The following is a 7,143-nucleotide window of genomic DNA, read 5'->3' as shown; positions in this document are numbered from 1 at the left end:
TCCAGGCTTAAGCCGGGCTGTGGTGGGTATGTGGGCCTGCGGGCCGCTCCAAGCAACAGCCTGGTGGACCAAACTCTCACAAGTCGAGCCTGGCCTCGGGCCGGGCTTGGGGAGTAGAAGAACTCCCAGAACCCCATCAACCAGGTATCAACCAGGTATTAAGCCAAGGAGGTATTCTGGGTATTCTGTCTTCTCTGAGTTTGAGGAGAAGTTTATTGGAACGTCGGCTTGGAACCTACACCTGAGGAGCCTGACTAGAACCTACTTTTAAGGGGGGTTTCAACTCTTTACCTGCCTGGGACGTAGTCTTCGGTTTACGGTCTAGGTTGAGGTTCCAGCTTGGAACCTGCTCTTAGGGGAGGGGATCCAACTTGGAACCTGCTCTTAGGGGAGGGGGTCCAACTTGGAACCTGCTCTTAGGGGAGGGGGTCCAACTTGGAACCTGCTCTTAGGGGAGGGGGTCCAACTTGGAACCTGCTCTTAGGGGAGGGGGTCCAACTTGGAACCTGCTCTTAGGGGAGGGGGTCCAACTTGGAACCTGCTCTTAGGGGAGGGGGTCCAACTTGGAACCTGCTCTTAGGGGAGGGGGTCCAACTTGGAACCTGCTCTTAGGGGAGGGGGTCCAGCTTGGAACCTGCTCTTAGGGGAGGGGGTCCAACTTGGAACCTGCTCTTAGGGGAGGGGGTCCAACTTGGAACCTGCTCTTAGGGGAGGGGGTCCAACTTGGAACCTGCTCTTAGGGGAGGGGGTCCAACTTGGAAGGACGGGGACTCAAACCTACTCTCGCGGGTCCAAATGGGACAAAAATATATGCAGGTTTGGCCGGAAACTTACTTACTCGTGCTGGCAGACCTGGGGCCAGATTCACGAAAGTACTTACGCAAGAACTTACGAACCTGTACATCTTTTCTCAATCTTTGGTGGCGTTGTTTACAATTATTAAACAGTTAATGAGCTCCGAAGCCCCAGGAGGCTGTTTATAACAAATAACAACAGTTGATTGGGAAATTTTCATGCTTGTAAACTGTAAATGTAACCAAAGCCGTCAAAGATTGAGGAAAGATGTACAGGTTCGTAAGTACTTGCGTAAGTACTGTCGTGAATCTGGCTCCCCTGGAACCCACTCGTGCCTGCCCGTCTATCTATCTATCACTCGCTAGAGCAGCGATACGATAGATGCGCACTGTTGACACGCGTTCGATGATGCGCAGTGACCTCTGCGCCCCGGGGGACGTCACTCCCTGCCCTCGTGAACAGCTCTGCTCCTCTGTTGACTCCACAAACACCACTAACACACACGCTAATGACCACTTACACCGTCACCACCTAATTGTCGCACTCACAGACCCCGCGGGGCTTTTCACCAATTCACCACCATCCCCCCCCCCACGCCAACCACTTGGGCTGAAAGGTAGAGCGACGGTCTCGCTTCATGCAGGTCGGCGTTCAATCCCCGACCGTCCAAGTGGTTGGGTACCATTCCGTCCCCCCGTCCCATTGCAAATCCTTATCCTGACCCCTTCCCAGTGCTATATAGTCCTAATGGCTTGGTGTGTTCCCCTGATAATTCCCTGCCTGCCTCCCTCTTCCCCCCCCCATCAATAAGAGGGGGGGGGGTGGGGTCGTGAATATGGTCGTGCCGGGTAATATGAGGTCAGATGGCGTTAGGTTAGGTTGGGTTGGGATAGATTAGGTTAGAATAGGTTCGTTTGATGAATAACAATGCACTATTGGGTCACCATTTGGTCACGGGAGACATCTCCCGTCACGCAGGGTGCAGTCGCAGCTCCACAGATATCCAGTATCAGCTATTGATACTGGTAATGGCTCAAAAGGGCCACCACTTACGGGCTATTCATGCCCGTGCCACCTTTTGGGTGGCTTAATCTTCATCAATCAATAACAATGACGTAGATGGGTCAATCTTTTCCCAGGTCTTGTACCGTCAGTGTAGGGGGGGGGGGGATACTGACGATTATCTTGAGATGATTTCGGGGCTTAGAGTCCCCGGGGCCCGGTCTTCGACCAGTCGTCCTTTTTGTTACATCCCCCCAGGAAGCAGCCCGTAGCAGCTGTCTAATTACCAGGTACCTATTTACTGCTAGGTGAAGAGACCCATCAGGATGAAAGAAACTCCCCATTTGTTTCCGTCTCTGCCGGGGATCGAACCCGGGCCCTTAGGATTACGAATCCTGAGTGCTGTCCACTGACCCGTGAGGTCCCCTTGGGATGTGTGTGTGAGTGTTAATATATATGTGAATATGTATGTGTGTACTCACCTATTTGTTCTCATCTATTTGTGCCTGTAGGCTCGAGCATTGACTCTTGGATCCCGCCTTTCTAGCCATCGGTTGTTTACAGCAATGACTCCGGTCCTATTTCCTTATCATATCTAGTTTTAAAATTACGAAGAGAGTTTGCTTCCACAACCTGTTCCTGAAGTGCATTCCATTTTCCCACTACTCTCACGCTAAAGGAAAACTTCCTAACATCTCTGTGACTCATCTGAGTTTCCAGCTTCCACCCATGTTCCCTCGGACTGTTACTATTCCGTGTGAACATTTTGTCAATTTACATTTTGTCAATTTCCTTGAGTATTTTATACGCTCCTATCATATCTCCCCCCTTTCCCTTCTTTTTTCTATTGACGTAAGGTTCAGTTCCTTCAGGCGCTCTTCATATCCCATCCCTCGTAACTCTGGGACAAGCCTCGTCGCAAACTTCTGAACCTTTTCCAGTTTCCTTATGTGTTTCTTCAGATGGGGACTCCATGATGAGGCGGCATACTCTAAGACTGGCCTCACGTAAGCAGTGTAAAGCGCCCTAAAAGCCTCCTCACTTAGGTTTCTGAATGATGTTCTAACTTTTGCCAGTGTAGAGTACGCTGCTGTCGTTATCCTATTCCGATATGTGTGTGTGTATTCACCTAGTTGTGCTTGCGGGGGTTGAGCTTTGGCTCTTTGGTCCCGTGTGTGTATACACACCCACACACACACACCCACACACACACACACACACACACACACACACACACACACACACACACACACACACACACACACACACACACACACACACACACACACACACACACACACACACACGTTAGGGGCCTCGTAGCCTGGTGGATAGCGCGCAGGACTCGTAATTCTGTGGCGCGGGTTCGATTCCCGCACGAGGCAGAAACAAATGGGCAGTTTCTTTCACCCTAAGTGCCCCTGTTACCTAGCAGTAAATAGGTACCTGGGAGTTAGTCAGCTGTCACGGGCTGCTTCCTGGGGGTGTGTGTGTGTGTGGTGTGGGGGAAAAAAAAAGTAGTTAGTAAACAGTTGATTGACAGTTGAGAGGCGGGCCGAAAGAGCAAAGCTCAACCCCCGCAAAAACACAACTAGTAAACACAACTAGTAAACACACACACACACACACACACCCACCCACACACACACACGCCAGAGATAGACCAGAAGTGCCCCATGGAGTATAGAAATGTGCGGAGCATCACTAGGACATCTATACACAGACAGTACCGAGCCTTTTGTCTTGGGGAAACCTTTGAAGGAGTGGTGCCGCCGCGAGCAGGTCTCCTCTGGACGTTATTGTCAACACTGTGATGGTCAAGGTCGTGTTTTAGGAAGGCGCCAGCCAGCCGGTACGGAATTATAACATTGTTTAATCCCAGGGATTAGCAACACGTCTTAGGGAGAGCCGTTAAGGAGGTTCGAATCCGAATAAGTTTGTGGAGGTGTAGATACACACAAAGGGATGAGGTAGCTCAAGCTATTATCACCTCGTTTAGAGTACTAAGTCAGTGTGATTGTGTGGTACTTGGATACGTCATACGTCCAGAAGTGGTTGGGCACCATTCCTTCCCCCCGTCCTATCCTAAATCCTTATCCTGATCATTTCCCAGTACTATATAGTCGTGATGGCCTGGCGCTTCGTCCTGATTAACGCCATTCCCTTCCCTATTAGCGACAGGTTATTTGGCGGTGATAAAATAGAACACGGACGATGCTCACCAGTTGAGCGGAGAGCTAATATTAGACTCCGCAAATATATGCCAAACGAGTCTGTTTACCTCCGGGAATGACGTCATTTTGACGTCACCAAACAACCAGATCTTCAATGAGTTGTTTAGATAAGGAGTGTTTACTCACCTAGTTGTACTCACCTCGTTGTGCTTGCGGGGGTTGAGCTCTGGCTCTTTGGTCCCGCCTCTCTCAACTGGCAATCAACTGGTGTGTGTGTGTGTATTCACCTAGTTGTGCTTGCGGGGGTTGAGCTTGTACTCACCTAGATGTACTCATCTAGTTGTGCTTGCGGGGTTTGAGCTCTGGCTCTTTGGTCCCGCCTCTCAACTGTCAATCAACAGGTGTATAGGTTCCTGAGCCTACTGGGCTCTATCATATCTACACTTGAAACTGTGTATGGAGTCAGCCTCCACCAGTCTTGTGTGTGTGTGTGTGTGTGTGTGTGTGTGTGTGTGTGTGTGTGTGTGTGTGTGTGTGTGTGTGTGTGTGTGTGTGTGTGTGTGTGTGTGTGTGCGTGTGTGCCTATAAGGACTTCAGGGACGAGGGCTCCAAACCATTATACAGCCTCAATATCTTCATGTGATATCATTCATAACACCTTACCAGTCATATCTCTGACTGCTTGATTTAGTGTTAATTTACGGCAATCAACTGAGATGAAGACTTGACTAGAGACCCTTGAAGACTTGAGAGGGGAGTGTAGTTACGGGCGAGCCTGCCACTAACACAACATGAAGACTTTCTCAGACTTATTGCGCCTCTTGACATAACAAATGACTTTCGTTTCAAATGTCTAGCATGCAGAAGTCTGAGGCGATCAATAATCTCTTCCTCCTCCTCCTCTCAGTATTGACCCTCTTGACAAAACAAATGACTTTCGTTTCAAATGACTAGCATGCAGAAGTCTGAGGCGATCAACAATCTCTTCCTCCTCCTCTTCTCAGTATTGACCCAATCGATATTACAACTCACAGTGTCTACTCTCCACACATAATATCCATCACAAATAATGACCCGCCAAACACACACACCGAAACTACGACGTTGGTACAACGTTAGAACAAGTTTTAACACCACCTAACCAGTTATAACAACTAATATAGCAAGTTGTAACAACGTTCTAATACGTCATAAACACGTTAAGCCAAGATGTAACAACTTTATTACAAGTTGTAACAACGTTCTAATACGTCTTAAACACGTTAAGCCAAGATGTAATAACTTTATTACAAGTTGTAACAACGTTCTAATACGTCTTAAACACGTTAAGCCAAGATGTAATAACTTTATTACAAGTTGTAACAAGCGGAAAATAGAGACAGTTTCGGTTTGTGTTTCCAGGGGAGCTTCGCTACACCACTCAAGAGATTTGATTTCAATTTTCAAATCATTTAATTCCAGATATCTGGGAGAGGATGAATGTAATCCCCCCTTCCCCCCCCCCTAACCCCCTAACCCCCCGCCCCCGCAGGAGGCAACCCCCACAACAGTAAATGAACAAATCCACAAGGCCCGTGACGAGGATTCGAACCTGCGTCCGAGAGCATCCCAGACACTGCCTTAATCGACTGAGCTACGACAGGGTAAAACAGTAGCCTAACTCCCGGGTACCTGTTTACTGCTAGGTGAACAGAGGCATCAGGGGGAAAAGAAACGTACCCAATTACTTCTGTTCTACCAAGGGGGAGGAGGAATGAAGCCCACGATCTCCAATTGTGAGTCAAAGACGTATATATTTTCTTTCTGTGTCGCAGCGATTGGGCAGTGTTTTAATAAATTATTATTATTCCAGGGTCAAGATAACTCCGAAGCACTACAAGGTTGTTGGTAACAATAATAACCTTGGGTTGTGAGGTTTCCGAGTTCATAAACTGTTTAACAAGGGCAAACAGATTCGAGAAAGATGTACGGGTTTCGTAAGAGGTTGGGTAAATGTTTGTTAACTCGTGGTCCAGGCACGCTGCGTGTGTGTGTGTGTGTGTGTGTGTGTACTCACCTATTTGTGCTTGCAGGATCGAGCATTGACTCTTGGATCCCGCCTTTCCAGCCATCGGCTGTTTACAGCAATGACTCCTGTCCCATTTCCCTATCATATCATGTGTGTGTGTGTGTGTGTGTGTGTGTGTGTGTGTGTGTGTGTGTGTGTGTGTGTGTGTGTGTGTGTCAAGCGAGCCATTTGTGGGGCGCTGCTCCCTGCAGCGAGGGCCTCGCTTCTTTGCAGGTCGGCGTTCGATCCCCGATGCTCCAAGTGGTTGAGCATTGCTCCCGTCTCCTATCCTGTCCTCCCTATCCCTTCAGAGTGCCAACTAGCCATATTGGCTAGTATTGAAACGCGCTTCGGAGGACGCTTAGGTCGTGTGCGCTGCGCACTTGTTTTCCGGAAGGATTTTCTTCTCACTCCCGAGAAGATATCAATCGATATCTTCGATTGAGATATCATCGTATATTATAGGGAGACGGAGAAGATATCAATCGATATCTTCGATTGAGATATCATATCATAGGGAGACGGAAAAGATATCAATCGATATCTTCGATTGAGATATCATATCATAGGGAGACGGAAAAGATATCAATCGATATCTTCGATTGAGATATCATATCATAGGGAGACGGAAAAGATATCAATCGATATCTTCGATTGAGATATCATATCATAGGGAGACGGAAAAGATATCAATCGATATCTTCGATTGAGATATCATATCATAGGGAGACGGAGAAGATATCTATCGATATCTTCGATTGAGATATCATATCATAGGGAGACGGAGAAGATATCTATCGATATCTTCGATTGAGATATCATATCATAGGGAGACGGAGAAGATATCTATCGATATCTTCGATTGAGATATCATATCATAGGGAGACGGAGAAGATATCTATCGATATCTTCGATTGAGATATCATATCATAGGGAGACGGAAAAGATATCTATCGATATCTTCGATTGAGATATCATATCATAGGGAGACGGAGAAGATATCAGTCGATATCTCATCGACTGTAATATCCATAATTTTCCTTATGGGTGAAAATGCCACTGGTGAGCACTGGAGGTGTGACCTCTGTATGCAGGACTTGGGGGCCAGATTCACGAAGCAGTTCC

Source organism: Procambarus clarkii, chromosome 67, assembly GCF_040958095.1.
Source record: "Procambarus clarkii isolate CNS0578487 chromosome 67, FALCON_Pclarkii_2.0, whole genome shotgun sequence".
In the NCBI taxonomy this organism is placed as follows: Eukaryota; Metazoa; Arthropoda; class Malacostraca; order Decapoda; family Cambaridae; genus Procambarus; species Procambarus clarkii.
Note: the sequence above shows the minus strand (reverse complement) of the source record.